Source organism: Geotrypetes seraphini, chromosome 2, assembly GCF_902459505.1.
Source record: "Geotrypetes seraphini chromosome 2, aGeoSer1.1, whole genome shotgun sequence".
NCBI classification, from domain to species: domain Eukaryota; kingdom Metazoa; phylum Chordata; class Amphibia; order Gymnophiona; family Dermophiidae; genus Geotrypetes; species Geotrypetes seraphini.
The window spans coordinates 449,707,020-449,724,020 of NC_047085.1; the positions used below are offsets into that span (position 1 = coordinate 449,707,020).

A 17,001-nucleotide genomic window follows, 5' to 3' on the forward strand; every position below is an offset into this window, starting at 1 on the left:
TGACAGCGCCGTCTAGTGACAGACCGGCCCGAGCGTAACAGAACGCGATGCAAGCTGCAAGCCAGTTGGATAGCGTCCGTTTAGAGACCGGTCGACCCAAACGATTTGGGTCGAAGGTCAGGAAGAGCTGAGGGGACAAGCGGTGAGCCCTTGTACGATCAAGATAGTAAGCCAGGGCACGCTTGCAGTCAAGGCTGTGCAATGCCTGTTCTCCGGGATGTGAATGAGGTTTCGGGAAGAAAACAGGTAACACAATGGACTGGTTGAGGTGAAAAGCTGAGACCACCTTTGGAAGGAACTTTGGATGGGTGCGCAGAACCACCTTGTCATGGTGAAAAATAGTGAACGGTGGATCGGCAACCAGTGCATGAAGCTCACTAACCCTCCTGGCAGAGGTGATGGCAATGAGGAAAAGAACCTTCCATGTCAGAAATTTGAGCGAAGTTGTGGCAAGCGGCTCAAAGGGAGGTTTCATGAGGGCAGATAAAACCACATTCAGGTCCCAGACGACCGGAGGAGGCTTCAGAGGTGGTTTGATGTTGAAGAGGCCCCTCATGAATCGGGAAACCAGAGGGTGAGCCGTGAGAGGTTTTCCTAAGACAGGTTCATGAAATGCCGTGATGGCACTGAGATGGACTCTGATAGAGGTAGACTTGAGGCCTGCGTTGGACAGGGAGAGCAAGTAGTCCAGAACAGTTTCCACCGCTAAAGAGGTGGGATTGTGATGATGACGGAGGCACCAAGAGGAGAACCTGGTCCACTTCTGATGGTAACATTGGAGGGTGGCCGGTTTCCTGGAGGCGTCCAAAATGAGACGGACAGGCTGAGACAGATTTCCTGAAGAGGTCAGCCCGAGAGAAACCAAGCTGTCAGGTGGAGCGAAGACAGATTGGGATGTAGTAGAGACTGATGTTGCTGTGTAAGAAGAGTAGGAAACACAGGTAGAGGAATGGGATCCCTGGAGCTGAGCTGAAGCAGGAGGGAGAACCAGTGTTGACGAGGCCACCGGGGAGCTATGAGGATCATGGTGGCTCCATCCCTGCGGAGTTTGGATAAGGTCCGCAACATCAGAGGTAGAGGAGGAAAGGCATAGAGGAACCGATCCGTCCAGTCGAGAAGGAATGCATCCGGGGCCAGACGATGAGGAGAGAAGAGTCTGGAGCAGAACTGGGGCAGCTGATGGTTGTGAGGAGCTGCGAATAGGTCCACCTGCGGAGTGCCCCAGCGAGCAAAGATGGAGTGGAGCGTGGGAGGATCCAAAGTCCACTCGTGAGGTTGAAGGATGCGGCTGAGATTGTCGGCCAGGGAGTTCTGTTCGCCCTGGATGTAGACAGCCTTGAGGAAGAGACTGCGGGCCGTGGCCCAGGTCCAAATGCGAAGAGCCTCCTGACAAAGGAGGCGAGATCCGGTGCCGCCCTGTTTGTTGATGTAGTACATGGCAACTTGGTTGTCCGTGCACAGGAGCAGAACCTGAGGGCAAAGAAGGTGCTGGAAGGCCTTGAGAGCATAGAACATGGCTCGTAGTTCCAGGAAATTGATGTGATGAAGACGCTCCTGCGGGGTCCAAAGACCTTGGGTGCGTAGGTCTCCCAGGTGAGCTCCCCATGCATAAGGGGAGGCATCCGTGGTGATGGTCATGGAATGCGGGGGCAGATGAAAAAGAAGGCCCCTGGAAAGATTTGAGGAGTTCAACCACCATTGTAGAGATTGCTGAAGAGACGATGTCACAGAGATGGGATGAGAAAGAAGATCCGAGGTCTGCGACCATTGGTTGGCCAGAGTCCATTGAGGTGTCCTGAGGTGGAGTCGTGCCAGGGGAAGCACATGCACCGTCGAGGCCATGTGGCCCAGGAGGACCATCATCTGTCTGGCAGAAATGGAGTGATGAAGGAGCACCTGACGACACAGGCGGAGCAGGTTCCGCTGACGGTCGGAGGGGAGAAACGCCCTCATGAGTGTGGTGTCGAGAACTGCTCCAATGAACTGAAGGCGCTGCGTGGGAAGCAGATGCGACTTGGGGTAGTTGATCTCGAACCCCAGGAGGTGGAGGAGAGAGATGGTCTGATGAGTGGCTTGTAGCACAAGCGGAGACGTAGGTGCCTTCACCAACCAATCGTCCAAGTAGGGAAACACCTGGAGGTTGTGAGACCTGAGGAAGGCCGCCGCCACAATGAGGCATTTGGTGAACACCCTGGGTGATGAAGCGAGGCCAAAAGGTAGCACTTTGTACTGATAATGGCGATGGTGCACCTGGAATCTTAGGTAGCGACGTGAAGCTGGATTGATTGGTATGTGAGTGTAGGCCTCTTTGAGGTCCAGGGAACATAGCCAGTCGTTCTGAGAGAGATGAGGGTAAAGCGTGGCAAGGGAGAGCATTCTGAACTTCTCCTTGACAAGACATTTGTTGAGGTCCCTGAGATCGAGAATGGGACGTAGGTCTCCTGTCTTTTTTGGAACCAGAAAGTAACGGGAGTAGAATCCCCGGCCCCTTTGTTCCAGAGGTACTTCTTCGATGGCATTGAGGAGAAGGAGGGATTGGACCTCCCTCAGGAGGAGGGGGGTGTGAGTTGAAAGAGAAGCAGACTCTACGGGAGGATTGTCTGGTGGAAGAGTCTGGAAGTTGAGAGAGTAGCCGTGGCGGATGATGTTGAGGACCCACTGGTCCGATGTGATGACCTCCCAACGGCTGAGAAAAATGTGGAGCCTGCCCCCGATTGGTTGAGGGAGAGGCAATGAGGGTGGAAGACTGGCTAAGCCCTGGAGAGAGGAGTCAAAAGGGCTGAGAAGGTTTGGCAGGAGGAATAGGCTTGGCAGGTTGATTAGACTGTGCACGAGCCTGGTTGTGGTGTTGTTGGCGAGCCCGCCTAGGTTGCTGTGAAGGCGGGTTAAGTGGCCTAGTGGAGAACCTGCGCTGGTAAGAAGACTGTGGTTTGTAAGGCCGAGCAGGAGGGGCCTTCTTCTTTGGTTTAATGAGAGTATCCCATCTGGTCTCATGGGCGGAGAGTTTTTGTGTGGTGGTATCCAGAGACTCTCCGAACAATTCGTCTCCCATACATGGGGCGTTGGCTAGTCGGTCCTGATGGTTGACATCCAGATCAGAGACCCTGAGCCAGGCCAGGCGGCGCATGGCCACAGCTATGGCAGATGCACGAGAGGTGAGCTCAAAGGAGTCATAGATGGAGCGCACCATAAATTTTCTTAGTTGAAGCAGGCTGGAGATGTGCTGCTGGAATAGTGGAACCTTGTGCTCCGGCATGTACTTTTGCATGGTGGAGAGTTGCATTACCAGATGTTTCAGGTAGAATGAAAAGTGGAAAGAGTAATTGTTTGCCCTGTTGGCAAGCATGGCATTCTGGTAGAGCCGCTTGCCAAACTTGTCCATAGTTTTGCCCTCCCTGCCAGGAGGGGTAGAGGCATAGACACTGGAGCCTTGAGTCTTTTTTAAAGTGGACTCAACCAGGAGAGATTCATGGGGCAGCTGGGGTTTATCAAATCCCGGGATTGGAATAACCCTGTAAAGGCTATCCAGTTTACGGGGTGCCCCAGGGACAGTTAATGGATTTTCCCAATTTTTATAAAAAGTTTCCCGTAGGATGTCATGCACGGGTAACTTCAGGAACTCCTTAGGGGGTTGATCGAAATCTAATGCCTCTAGGAAAGCTTGTGATTTCTTGGAATCAGATTCCAGAGGCAAAGATAAGGCCCCCGATAACTCCCTGAGGAATTTCGAAAAAGAAGATTGCTCAGGTTTAGATGTGGTATCGGGGGCCGAGGGCTCTTCGTCCGACGACGATGCATCCTCCTCGGTACCGAGGGGAGATTCCTCCCAGAGGTCCGGGTCTCTGATATCGGTGTGTGCGTGCCGAGAGACCGGAGTGGAAGGCTCGGTATGATGAGTTTTAGACCGAGACTTGCCTGAGCGTACCGAGACGGTACCGGGGGATGAAGACCTGTGTCTGTCTCGGTCCCGGGAAGAACGGTGCCGGTCAGGTTCGCGGGAAGACCGGTGTTCCGCTCGGTCCCGAGGAGGATCGGATGTCGTCAGAGCGACGGCCTCGGCATGGGCATGGATATGCGGTGCCGAGAGAATGGGCATGGATGGGTCCATAGGTACCGATGGCGTGGATACCGGTTGGACGGTGTGGGGCTCGGGCCGGTCTGGTACCGAAAGCAGCGGTGCCAGGATAGAGGGCAAGAGCTGTTTAAGTTGCGTTTGGAGTAGAGAGTTGCGCGGGGACAGAAATCCCACCCGTCCCCACCCGTCCCCGCCAAAATCCCACCCATCCCCACCCGTCCCCGTGAGGAATCCCTCCGTCCCCACCCGTCCCCGTGAGGAATCCCTCCGTCCCCACCCGTCCCCGCGAGGAATCCCCTCCGTCCCCACCCGTCCCCGTGAGGAATCCCCTCCGTCCCCACCCGTCCCCGCGAGGAATCCCCTCCGTCACCATCCTTCCCTATAAACTTCAGAAATAGTTATTTTATTTAATTATGCTACTGAATTAAAGGCTCTGGTAGAGACCCATTTACAAATAAGCAAAGAGACTATTAATTTGGAAATATTAATTGGGAAGAATACATACTTTGTAAATGGGTTTCTACCAGAACCTCTAATGTAAATATAAAATATAAATACTCAGCTGATGAGAACCCACAAACTGTCAGCTGAGGACTTCCTTTGCAGTTGGCCTGGGGTCCCTTTTGCCAAGCTTGGCAGGCAGCAGTAGCGTCCCTGAGTCACAGATGCTGGCACCTCAGTGGCTCATGGATGCTGCCAGCGACTGCTGCGCTTGGTGGAGGGGAGTTCTGACCATCTCTAGAGGAGGTCCTCTGCTGGCGGTGCTTGGGGATCCCCACCAGTCACAGCAAGGGCCAACAAGTACTTCAACACTGTAGAAATAAAACCAGAAATGCATTTCCTTTTCTTTTGAACACAAAACAAAGATATCTGCCATATACATTTCCCAAGGCAGATGACTCTATGCAATGTCACCTCGGTAACAAAATACAAAAATAGACAAATACACCCCCTCCCTTTTTACTAAACCACAATAGTAGGTTTTAGCACAGGGAGTTACGCTGAATGCCTCGCGCTGCTCTCAATGCTCATAGGCTCCCTGCGCTAAAAAACAATATTGCGGTTTAGTAAAAGGGAGCCATAGTGCAAAATATAGACAGCAGATATAAATTCTCAAAACAGACACATTTTGATCACTAAATTGAAAATAAAATCATTTTTCCTACCTTTGCTGTTTGGTGATTTCATGAGTCTCTGGTTGCACTTTCTTCTTCTGACTGTGCATCCAATCTTTCTTCCTTTCTTTCAGCCTCCTGTATGTTTCCTCTCCTCCAGACCTCATTCTCTCCCCCAACTTTTTCTTTCTGTCTCCCTGTTCCCCCTTCTTTCTGTCTCTCTGTCTGCCCCCTTTCTTTCTTTCTCCGTGCCCTCCCCCAAGCCACTCGGTTTGCTGCCACCGCCATCGGGGAATAGTCCCCAAGCCACCGCTGTCCCAAGCTTTCCCTGCAGAAGCTTCGCGCTGACCAGCATTCCGCTCCCTGACGTCAATTCTGACGTAGGAGAGGAAGTTCCGGGCCAACAAGGCATTTCTCCTCATTCCATCCAGCCTGAGCCCCATCTCTCCTTGATCCAGCATTTCCCTTCTGTGTCTGTCAGAATTACCATTCCACCTATTTTCCAGCATCACCCTTCTTTGTGTCCATCTCACCTATATCCCTATCTCACCACTTTTTCAGAATCTTCATTTGTCTCTGTCCTTGTCTTTACCCCATATTCACCATTTGCCCTTTCAATGTCTTTATCTCCCCCCCCCCCCACACACACTTTTTCAGCATTACTTCTATGTCTCTATTTCACCTCCTCTTCATGTCCCCTCTGTATCTCTATCCTTATTCAGAAGGTCCTGCTTACCCTTTCTCTTCTTTGTGTCACTATCTCCATTTTCAGCTTTCCCCCTTTTTCCTTTGTTAATGCACCCTGTAGCCAGAATCTTTCCACCCTCTCTCCACTCCGGCCCAGCCCAGTATGAAATATTTCCTTTTGTTTCTCTCCCCTCTCTCTTCTCCTCCCTCACCCACGAGTCCTGCATCTGGCCCTCTCCCTTCTACCTGCACCTGGCAACACCCCCCTGCTCCGCGGCTCTCTTAAGCAACTCGTCAGCAGCGGTGATCAAGACAAGCTGCCGACATCGAGGCCTTCCCTCTACGAGTCCCACCTTTGTGGAAAAAGGAAGTTGAAACAAGCGGGACTCGCAGAGGGTAGGCCCCGACGCCAGAAGCTTGTGTCGATCGTTGCTGCTAAGTTGCCGAAGAGAGCCGCAGGTAGAAGGGAGAGGGAGATAGGAAGGCTGTAGAAGCTCCGGAGCATGACACCGAACCCGGCCAGGATGATTTCTTTTTCAGGCGGCTGCTGCCGCTGCCATCCCCCACCCGAAATGACAAAAAACAGCCTAATGCCCGCGTCGGGAAATAGCCATGTTGAGCAGTGAGCTCAGCACGTACACAGATGAAAGCCTTGCTTGCTGATTGGTCCGGCGGCACGGTGGGGCGGGGCCGCCGGACCAATCAGCAAGCAAGGCTTTCATCTGTGTACGTGCTGAGCTCACTGCTCAACATGGCTATTTCCCGACGCGACTCCAGACTTGCATCGCCAGAATTTAGGTAGGTTGTTTTCATCCCCGTGGGAGTCCCGTGGGCAAGGGGGCGTCCCCGTGGGAGTCCCGTGGGTCAGGGGGGCATCCCCGTGGGAGTCCCGTGGGCCAGGGGGCGTCCCCGTGGGAGTCCCGTGGGCCAGGGGGGGAACCCGCGGGATCCCCGCGGGACCCGCGGGATTCCCGCGATCCCCGTTCCCGTGCAGACCTCTAGTTTGGAGTTGTTCCTGCAACTTATCCTGGAGGATGGCCGCAATGCGGTCATCCAGGGGTGGCACCGGAACCACTTTTTTCTGCTTTGGTTCCATGGGTGCCGCTCTACGCTCCGGCGATGAGGAGGCCGATGACGAGGCACTCACCGATATCGGAGCGGAGCGCTTTTTAGTTCGGCGTGGAGCCGAAAGAGCCGGTGTCGCCACCGAGGTGGGAGGGCGCTCAAGGGTGGAAGGCTTCTTAGCCGGCTTACCTGGCGCCGGTGGCGCCGATGTGATGTCAGGCGGTGTCGAGGTGGTCGGTGCCGACTTCGATGGTGCCGCAGTTGAAGAAGTCGAGTCCATAGTCGGGCCGGTGCCGAACAGCAGACTTTGCTGGATTTGGCGATTCTTCAAAGTGCATTTTTTAAGAGTGGCACAGCGGGTGCACGAGTCCGCCCGATGCTCCGGTCCCAAACACTGTAAACACCAATTGTGTGGGTCAGTGAGGGAGATCGGGCGTGCACACCGCTGGCACTTCTTAAAACCGGGCTGCGGGGGCATGAATGGGAACACGGCCTCCGCAAAATCAAACCCCGAGGCCTGGATCGTGACAACAGGCCCCGCCGGGGCAAAGACAAAAAACGAAACAAAAAGAAAATATTTTTTTTTTTTTTTTTGGAAATGAAATAAAAAAACAACCCGAAGGTAAATAAACGAAAAAAGAACGCGAGCGGGAAGGCAAAAAGAGGTTTTCAATCGGAGTTGAAAAACGCACGTCTTCTTCGCTCCGCGGAAACGAAGAAACTGGGGACCACGCTCTCCTCCGTCGGGCGGGAAGGCACTCGCGCACGCGCGGTGCGGCCAACTAGAACTTTCTAGTAAAAAGGTCCGTACCGTGGGCTCCGTCGGTGACGTCACCCATGCGTAAAGAATATGCTGCCTGCTTGTCCTGGGATAAATAATGTAATATGTCAAAGAACATGTCACATTATTACATTACATTAGTGATTTCTATTCCGCCATTACCTTGCGGTTCAAGGCGGATTTATGATGTTATAGGGCGCTCTCAGTGTGAACCCTCAGTGATAGGAGCTCAGCTCCGACACTTCACTTCTGGGTCAAGGCCATAAGCCTCCACCCGCACACCATCATCGAGCGCCCTGTGTGTGCAGAAATCAAACCAATCAACAATCAAAGTGAGTAAATGAAACTCAACACAAACAACCTGAGCGACCCCCACACAAACCCTGCCAGCCAAACCCCCTCAAAAAACTCACACAAAATCACAAACAAAGTCAAAAACCATACCAAAAAGTGAAAATCATATCCAAAAGAAACAATGAGCCTCCCTTTTGGGTCCTAGTTCAAGCTTGCTGTCTAACACCTGCTCTGGCAGGATACACATTTCAAATATGACATATTGTAATCACAAACAGAAACTAAAATTATTTTTTCTACCTTTTGTTGTCTGCTAGCGATTTGTTCTGGACCAAATTCCTCAACCTAATTTCCACCATTCCCAACCCTCCTAACCCTGAATCCAACTGGCACAATTGGATCACTCTCTCTGAGACCACCTACCACTCGAGATCAACTTCCCCAAATCTCATCTACAGCCTTCCCAGTCTCTCCCCTTCATCGGGGCGGTCCTGGACACCATTCAGCTTCGAGCATTCCTTCCGCCTCAGCGCCTGGATGCTCTTCTTCATCTCTGCCAGTCTGTGTCTTCTCGCCAGACCATCTCAGCGAGACACATGATGGTCCTCCTGGGCCACATGGCCTCTACAGTTCATGTGACGCCCTTTGCCAGACTCCATCTCAGGATTCCTCAGTGGACCCTGGCTTCTCAATGGACTCAGGTGTCCGACCGTTGTCTCGACACATCGTAGTCACTCCTGCTCTTCGGCAGTCTCTACTTTGGTGGATGACCTCTTCGAATCTATCCAGAGGTTTGCTGTTTCACACTCCTCCCCACCAGAAGGTTCTCACAACCGATTCCTCGACCTATGCATGGGGGGCTCATCTGGATGGGCTTCGCACTCAGGGATTCTGGACCAATGCGGACCGACTCCATCAGATCAATCTTCTAGAGCTCAGGGCCATCTTCTATGCTCTTCAAGCTTTTCAACATCTGCTTCACGACATGGTGGTCCTCATTCGCACAGACAACCAGGTCGCCATGTACTATGTAAACAAGCAAGGGGGCACGGGCTCGTCCTCCCTCTGCCAGGAAGCTCTCAGAGTCTGGGATTGGGCGGTTCGCCACAACGCCTTCCTCAAAGCTGTCTACATTCAGGGGAAGGACATCTTGGCAGACAACTTGAGTCGTCTCCTCCAACCTCACGAATGGACCCTCCATTCCAACCCCCTTCATCAGATCTTTGCACAATGGGGGGACGCCTCAGATAGACCTCTTTGCGGCCCCCCACAACTTCAAACTGCCTCAGTTTTGCTCCAGGATCTACACCCCTCATCGCCTCGAGGCAGATGAGGGGTGGTTTGGGGGATTGGGGGAATCGCTTTCTGTATGCGTTTCCTCCATTTCCTCTCATTCAAAAGACTCTGGTCAAGTTGAGATCCGACCAGGCCACCATGATTCTGATAGCTCCTCGGTGGCCCAGGCAACCTTGGTTCTCCCTTCTGCTTCAACTCAGCAGCAGGGAGCCGGTCCTTCTTCCAGTGTTTCCTTCACTACTTACTCAACATCAAGAATCTCTACTTCATCCCAACCTGCAGTCTCTTCACCTGACAGCTTGGTTCCTCTCAACGTAACTCCTCACCAGTTTTCCCAGGCGGTGAGGGATGTCTTGGAGGCTTCCAGGAAGCCTGCTACTCGTCAATGCTACTCCCAGAAATGGACTAGATTTTCTTCCTGGTGTGTTTCCAATTCCGAGGAGCCTCAGCGAGCCTCCCTATCCTCTGTATTGGACTATCTTCTACACCTGTCTCAGTCTGGTCTCAAGTCTACATCTATACGAGTCCACCTGAGTGCTATTGCGGCTTTCCATCAGCCTCTACAAGGGAAACCTCTCTCTGCTCATCCTGTGGTTTCCAGATTTATGAAAGGACTTTTTCATGTCAACCCTCCTCTCAAACCTCCTCCAGTGGTTTGGGATCTCAATGTTGTCCTTTCTCTGCTTATGAAACCTCCTTTTGAGCCTCTCAACAAGGCTCCTCTTAAGTTTCTCACCTGGAAAGTGGTTTTTCTGGTGGCCCTCACATCTGCTCGCAGGGTCAGTGAGCTTCAGGCCTTAGTGGCGGATCCACCTTTCACAGTGTTCCATCATGACAAAGTGGTCCTTCGCACTCATCCGAAATTCCTGCCTAAGGTGGTCTCTGAATTTCATCTCAACCAATCTATTGTACTTCCAGTGTTTTTTCCAAAGCCTCATTCTGGAGAATCTGCTCTTCATACTCTGGACTGTAAACGTGCTTTGGCTTTCTACCTGGATCGCACCAAACCACACAGAACTGCTCCTCAACTTTTCGTCTCCTTTGATCCAAACAAGTTGGGACGACCTGTATCGAAGCGCACCATCTCCAACTGGATGGCGGCTTGTATCTCTTTCTGCTATGCCCAGGCTGGATTATCCCTTCCCTGTAAGGTCACAGCCCATAAGGTCAGAGCAATGGCAACCTCTGTAGCCTTCCTCAGATCGACACCGATTGAGGAGATTTGTAAGGCTGCTACTTGGTCCTCGGTTCATATATTCACCTCTCATTATTGTCTGGATACTTTCTCCAGACGGGATGGACAGTTTGGCCAAACAGTGTTACAAAATTTATTCTCCTAAGTTGCCAACTCTCCCACCATCCCATTGAGGTTAGCTTGGAGGTCACCCACTAGTGAGAATACCTGCCTGCTTGTCCTGGGATAAAGCAATGTTACTTACCGTAAAGTTGTTATCCAGGGACAGCAAGCAGCTATTCTCACGTCCCACCCTCCTCCCCTGGGTTGGCTTCTCAGCTAGCTACCTGAACTGAGGAGACACGCCCGGACCATCGGGCGGGAAGGTACTGGCGCATGCGCGGTGCGGGCATCTCGAAACTTCTAAGTTTCTTCAAGCAAGACATGCTTGTGAGACGTCCGTATCGGGGCTCTGTCGGATGACATCACCCACTAGTGAGAATAGCTGCCTGCTGTCCCTGGATAACAACTGTTACGGTAAGTAACATTGCTTTTTGTTTATTTTGCTACCACAGCACCAGTGTGAGTAGGAGAGGGCAAAGGGGGTGAAGAGGCTATAGAATAAACCTACCAGGATGTTTGGAACCCCCCCCCCCCCCCAAAAAAAAAAAATCCCAACCAATTGGGCAGGAAAATTGAATCAAAAAATCGATTCAATAGGCTGAATCGAATCAAATTTTTTTTCCTGAATCAGGCAGCAATAGCATACACTAAATACTACGAGTCCTATCTGATATCTCTGGGCCATTTGACAGTGCACGCAAAGCTTTGTAAAAGAGCTCCATAAGTATTAAGACTGTTTTAACTATTTGAAAAAAGAGAAGACCTTTGAATAGTACTTGGAAAAAAAATCCAGATGCCAGAAAGCAATGTTACTTACCGTAACAGTTGTTATCCAGGGACAGCAGGCAGCTATTCTCACTAGTGGGTGATGTCATCAGACAGAGCCCCGGTACGGACGTCTCACAAGCACGTGTTGCTTGTAGAAACTTAAAGTTTCTAGATGCCCGCACCGCGCATGCGCCGGTGCCTTCCTACCCGGAGATCCGGGCGTGTCTCCTCAGTTCAGGTAGCTAGCCTGAGAAGCCAACCCAGGGGAGGTGGGTGGGACGTGAGAATAGCTGCCTGCTGTCCCTGGATAACAACTGTTACGGTAAGTAACATTGCTTTATCCCAGGACAAGCAGGCAGGTATTCTCACTAGTGGGTGACCTCCAAGCTAACCTCAGTGGGATGGAGGGGGAGTTGGCGACTTAAGAGAATAAATTTTTCAATACTGTTTGGCCAAACTGTCCATCCCGTCTGGAGAGGGTATCCAGACAATAGTGTGAGGTGAATGTGTGAACCGAGGACCAGGTGGCAGCCTTGCAAATTTCCTCGATTGGTGTTGATCTGAGGAATGCTACTGAGGCTGCCATTGCTCTGACCTTATGGGCTGTGACCTTACAAGGAAGTGATAATCCAGCCTGGGCATAGCAGAAAGAGATACAAGCCGCCATCCAATTAGAGATGGTGCGCTTTGATATGGGTCTTCCCAGCTTATTAGGATCGAAGGAGACAAAAAGTTGAGGAGTGGATCTGTGTGGCTTGGTGCGATCCAGGTAGAAAGCCAAGGCACGTTTGCAGTCTAGAGTGTGAAGGGCTGATTCTCCGTGGTGAGAATGAGGCTTAGGGAAGAATACTGGAAGTACAATGGATTGGTTGAGATGAAATTCGGAGACCACCTTAGGCAGGAATTTCGGGTGAGTGCGGAGGACCACCTTGTCATGGTGGAATACTGTGAATGGTGGGTCCGCCATCAATGCCTGGAGTTCGCTGACTCTGCGAGCGGACGTAAGGGCTACAAGGAAAAGCACTTTCCAGGTGAGATACTTCAGAGGGGCCCTGTTGAGTGGTTCAAACGGGGGCTTCATGAGGTGGGAAAGGACTACATTGAGGTCCCAAACCACTGGGGGTGGTTTGAGAGGAGGGTTAACATGGAAGAGTCCTTTCATAAATCTGGCGACCACCGGATGGGCCGAGAGGGGTTTCCCTTGTAGAGGCTGGTGGAACGCCGCAATAGCGCTCAGGTGGACTCGTATGGATGTGGACTTGAGCCCAGATTGAGATAGGTGCAGGAAATAGTCCAGCACGGAGGATAAGGAAGCTCGCTGAGGTTCCTTTGACTTAGAAACACACCATGAGGAGAATCTGGTCCATTTCTGGGAGTAGCATTGTCGAGTGGCGGGCTTCCTGGAAGCTTCCAAGACCTCCCTCACTTCTTGTGAGAATTGGTGAGGGGTTACGTTGAGAGGAACCAAGCTGTCAGGTGGAGAGACTGCAGGTTGGGATGAAGTAGTGATCCTTGATGTTGAGTAAGTAGTGAAGGAAACACTGGAAGTGGTACTGGTTCCCTGCTGCTGAGTTGGAGTAGGAGGGAGAACCAAGGTTGTCTGGGCCACCGAGGAGCTATTAGAATCATGGTGGCCCGTTCGAGTTTCAGCTTGACCAGAGTCTTCTGGATCAGCGGGAATGGTGGGAACGCATATAGAAATCGTTTCCCCCAGTTCAGTAGAAAAGCATCTGCCTCGAGGCGATGAGGAGTGTAAATCCTGGAGCAAAACTGAGGCAGTTTGGCGTTGTGGGGAGCCGCAAAGAGGTCTATCTGAGGCGTCCCCCATTGCGTGAAGATTTGGTGAAGGGGGCTGGAATGGAGAGTCCATTCGTGCGGTTGTAGCAGACGGCTTAGTTTGTCTGCTAAGACGTTGTTCTCCCCCTGGATGTATACTGCTCTGAGTAGGGTGTTGTGGCGCACCGCCCAGTCCCAGACTCGTAGAGCTTCCTGGCAAAGGAGGGCCGAGCCCGTGCCTCCTTGCTTGTTGATATAATACATGGCGGCCTGATTGTCTGTGCGAATGAGGATTACCATGTCGTGGAGTAGGTGTTGGAAAGCTTGGAGCGCATTGAAGATGGCTCTGAGTTCCAGTAGATTGATTTGGTGTAGTCTCTCCGCATTGGTCCAGAATCCTTGGGTGCGGAGACCCTCCAGATGGGCCCCCCATGCGTAATTCGACGAATCGGTCGTGAGGACTTTCTGATGGGGGGGAGAGTGCATCAGCAAACCTCTGGATAGATTCGAAGAGGTCATCCACCAAAGTAGAGACTGCCGAAGAGCAGGTGTGACTAAGATGCGTTTGGATAGTGGATCGGATGTCTGATTCCACTGTGATGCCAGGGTCCACTGGGGGATCCTGAGGTGGAGTCTGGCAAAGGGTGTCACATGTACTGTGGAGGCCATATGGCCCAGGAGCACCATCAGTTGTCTCGCCGGTAGGGTTTGGCGAGTCGACACCGACTGGCAGAGATGAAGAAGAGACTCCATGCGTTGCCGAGGTAGGAATGCTCGGAGTCGGGTGGTGTCCAGGACCGCTCCGATGAAGGGGAGGGACTGGGTGGGTTGTAGATGAGACTTGGAGAAGTTGATCTCGAAGCCCAAATTCTGGAGGAAGTAGGTTGTAGCCACGGCCGCCGAAGTGACCTCTGGGGCTGACGGGGCCTTGATGAGCCAGTCGTCGAGGTATGGGAATACCTGTAGACCCCTGTCCCGGAGTGCTGCGGCCACTACCACCAGGCACTTTGTGAAGACTCTGGGGGACGAAGATAGGCCGAATGGTAGCACTCGATACTGTAGGTGCAGATTTCCCACCCGAAATCTGAGGAACTTTCGGGAGGCCGGGTGAATGGGGATGTGAGTGTAGGCCTCCTTGAGATCCAGGGAGCATAACCAGTCGTTCTGCTCGAGGAGGGGGTATAGAGAAGCCAAAGTCAGCATGCGAAACTTCTCTTTGACCAGGAACTTGTTGAGGGCCCGAAGGTCTAAAATGGGTCGCAGGTCGCCCGTTTTCTTCGGGACGAGGAAGTACCGGGAGTAAAACCCTCGGTTCAATTGGTCTGACGGGACCGGCTCGACAGCCCGAAGCTGGAGTAAGGTTTGGACTTCCTGAAGAAGAAGGGCGGTCTGCGTCGAGCTTGAAGGATACTCTCTTGGGGGATGGTCCGGGGGGACCCGGTGGAATTGAAGAGAGTATCCTTCTCTTATGATGGTGAGGACCCATAGGTCCGTAGTTATGGCCTCCCATCGATGGTAGAAAAGATGGAGGCGGCCCCCTATGGGAGAGGCCGAGGTTATGCTCCCGGGGGGGGCGTCAAAAGGGCTGGGGGGCCTTAGGTACGGCCGGTGGCTGAGGTTTTTGCTGAGACTTCTGGGGAGGTTGTCTCTTCGCAGGCTGCCTCGCAGCAGGCGTTTGTCTGGGCATGTAACGCCGCTGGTAAATCAGGGGTGGCCTGGAAGGTCGAGACTGTTGAGGTTTGGGTTTGGGCCGCAGGATGGATTGAAAGGATTTTTCATGATCCGACAGCTTCTTGGTAACAGTTTCGATAGACTCATCGAACAGGTCAGCTCCAGCACATGGTACGTTGGCGAGTCTGTCCTGAAGGTTGGGATCCATATCGATGGTACGGAGCCATGCCAGGCGACGCATCGCTACCGCGCTTGCGGCGGCGCGTGCCGAGAGTTCGAATGCATCGAAGGAGGATTGCATCAGCTGGAGGCGTAATTGGGAGAGAGAGGCTACCACTTCCTCGAACTCGAATCGAGCTTGGTTGTCTATGAACGGAGTGAACTTGCGGAGCACCGGCAAGAAGAACTCCAAATAGGAAGAGAAAAAGAAGTTGTAGTTTAGCACCCGTGACGCCATCATGGAGTTTTGGTAGAATTTTCTACCAAATTTGTCCATCGTTCTCCCCTCTCGGCCCGGCGGTACAGAGGCGTAGACCTGGGAGGGATGAGAGCGTTTTAGGGAGGACTCGACCAGCAGGGATTGGTGGGAGAGTTGGGGGCCCTCGAACCCTTTATGGTGCACGATGCGGTATCGAGCATCGAGTTTGCTGGGAATCGCCGGTATGGAGTACGGTGTTTCGAAACACTGCATGAAGGTCTGATCCAGCAATTTATGCAGGGGGAGCCGAAGCGACTCCGTTGGGGGGTTAGGTAAATGCATGGTGTCCAGATATTCTTTGGAGTATCGGGAGCCCGTGTCAAGGGTCACATCCAGATCATCCGCCATTTGTCGGAGGAATGATGAGAAGGACAATTGTTCCGCCAGCGTCGGTCTGTGGGACGGGCTGGCGGAGGAGGAGGCCTCCAGGTCCGTGGACATCGGGGAGTGACAAGGAGAATCGGGCACCGGTGTCTCCTCGTACTCTGGGCCCCTCGGAGGGGACGCCTCTGATGAGGAGTATCCCCTACGTTGCAGTTTTTTCTGCGGTGACACTTCCGAATAGCGTGAGGAGTGCCAGGATGAGTGTCTCGATCGGTGCCCGTCTCGGTGGCGGGACGGGGATCGGGATCGTCTGTGCATCGCATGGTCTTCCGAGGTCCCTAAGTGGATAGGGCTGGAAGCAGTGGATCGCCACTGGGTTTGCGATGCGGGTTCCTGCGATGCTACCCAAGTCTGGTAAGGAGTACGGAGGAACTCTTCCTGACTATGCCCAGGGCTTCGAGTATCGATCGAAGGTCTGGTCCCATGTTGGCGCGGAGGCGTAATGGGTTCTAATGGCGGCATGTCGGTAAGCGAGGCTTGCCGCGTGGGTATCGCCGCCCTCCCTCGTTCGTCCTCGTCGGTTGTCGAGGTCGAACGGTGTGGGGGAGGGGGAGGGGGCGGACCGCCCCTTTGGACCGGTACCGGGAGGTCACCCTGTATGGCAGCGATGAGCCCGGGTCCGATGGTCTGCATGAGCTCAACGAATTGAGCTTCCAGCACGGACCGTAGCGAAGCCGATAGGGAGGGATCCGCACCGAAAGGGGGTCCTCCTGCACGGGCATCGCGCTCCTTCGAGGTCGAGTGCTTCTGCTTAGTAGCTTTCGGCACTTTGATGACCATTGGTGGCACTGTGGAAGGAAGAGGTACCTGAACCGAGGAGACCGGGGCAGGCACCGACGTCGAGCTCGTGGATGGTGTCGGGGCGAGCGATGCCGGTTTCACCGCACTCGATGCAGGAGGAGTCGATGCCGGTTTCGCCCGCACCGGGGAGGTATCAGATGAAGTGGAGGCTGAGGGATCCTTAGCTGCGTCCATCTTGAACATCGATTCCCACAATAGGCAACGCCGCTTGAAAGAGCGTGCCGTAAGGGTAGAGCAAGGCCCGCACGATTTCGGGATGTGGTCAGGGCCCAAACACTGCAAACAGCGCCAGTGAGGGTCCGTGAGTGAAATCGCGCGTTGGCACTTGCTGCACTTTTTAAAACCGGTGATTGGCCGGGACATAGGCCGGAAAATCTCTGCCGCGAGGTCGAAGCCCGTGGGCCTGAGCCACGTGGCCGGCCCGTTCGACCCGCCGGAGGAAATAATCTTCTCCTTTTTTTTTTTTTTGAAAAAGAAAAAGAACTGTTAAAGTAATTAAAAGAAACGAAAACG

At 53.0% G+C, this 17,001-nt stretch overlaps 1 protein-coding gene across 3 annotated transcripts in view; it reads right to left on the bottom strand.

Moving 5' to 3' along the window:
- The window catches only part of ITGB1 (integrin subunit beta 1), a 234,339-nt gene that overhangs the window by 121,970 nt on the left and 95,368 nt on the right, over positions 1-17,001 (bottom strand). The gene's annotated exons all lie outside the window — the stretch shown is intronic.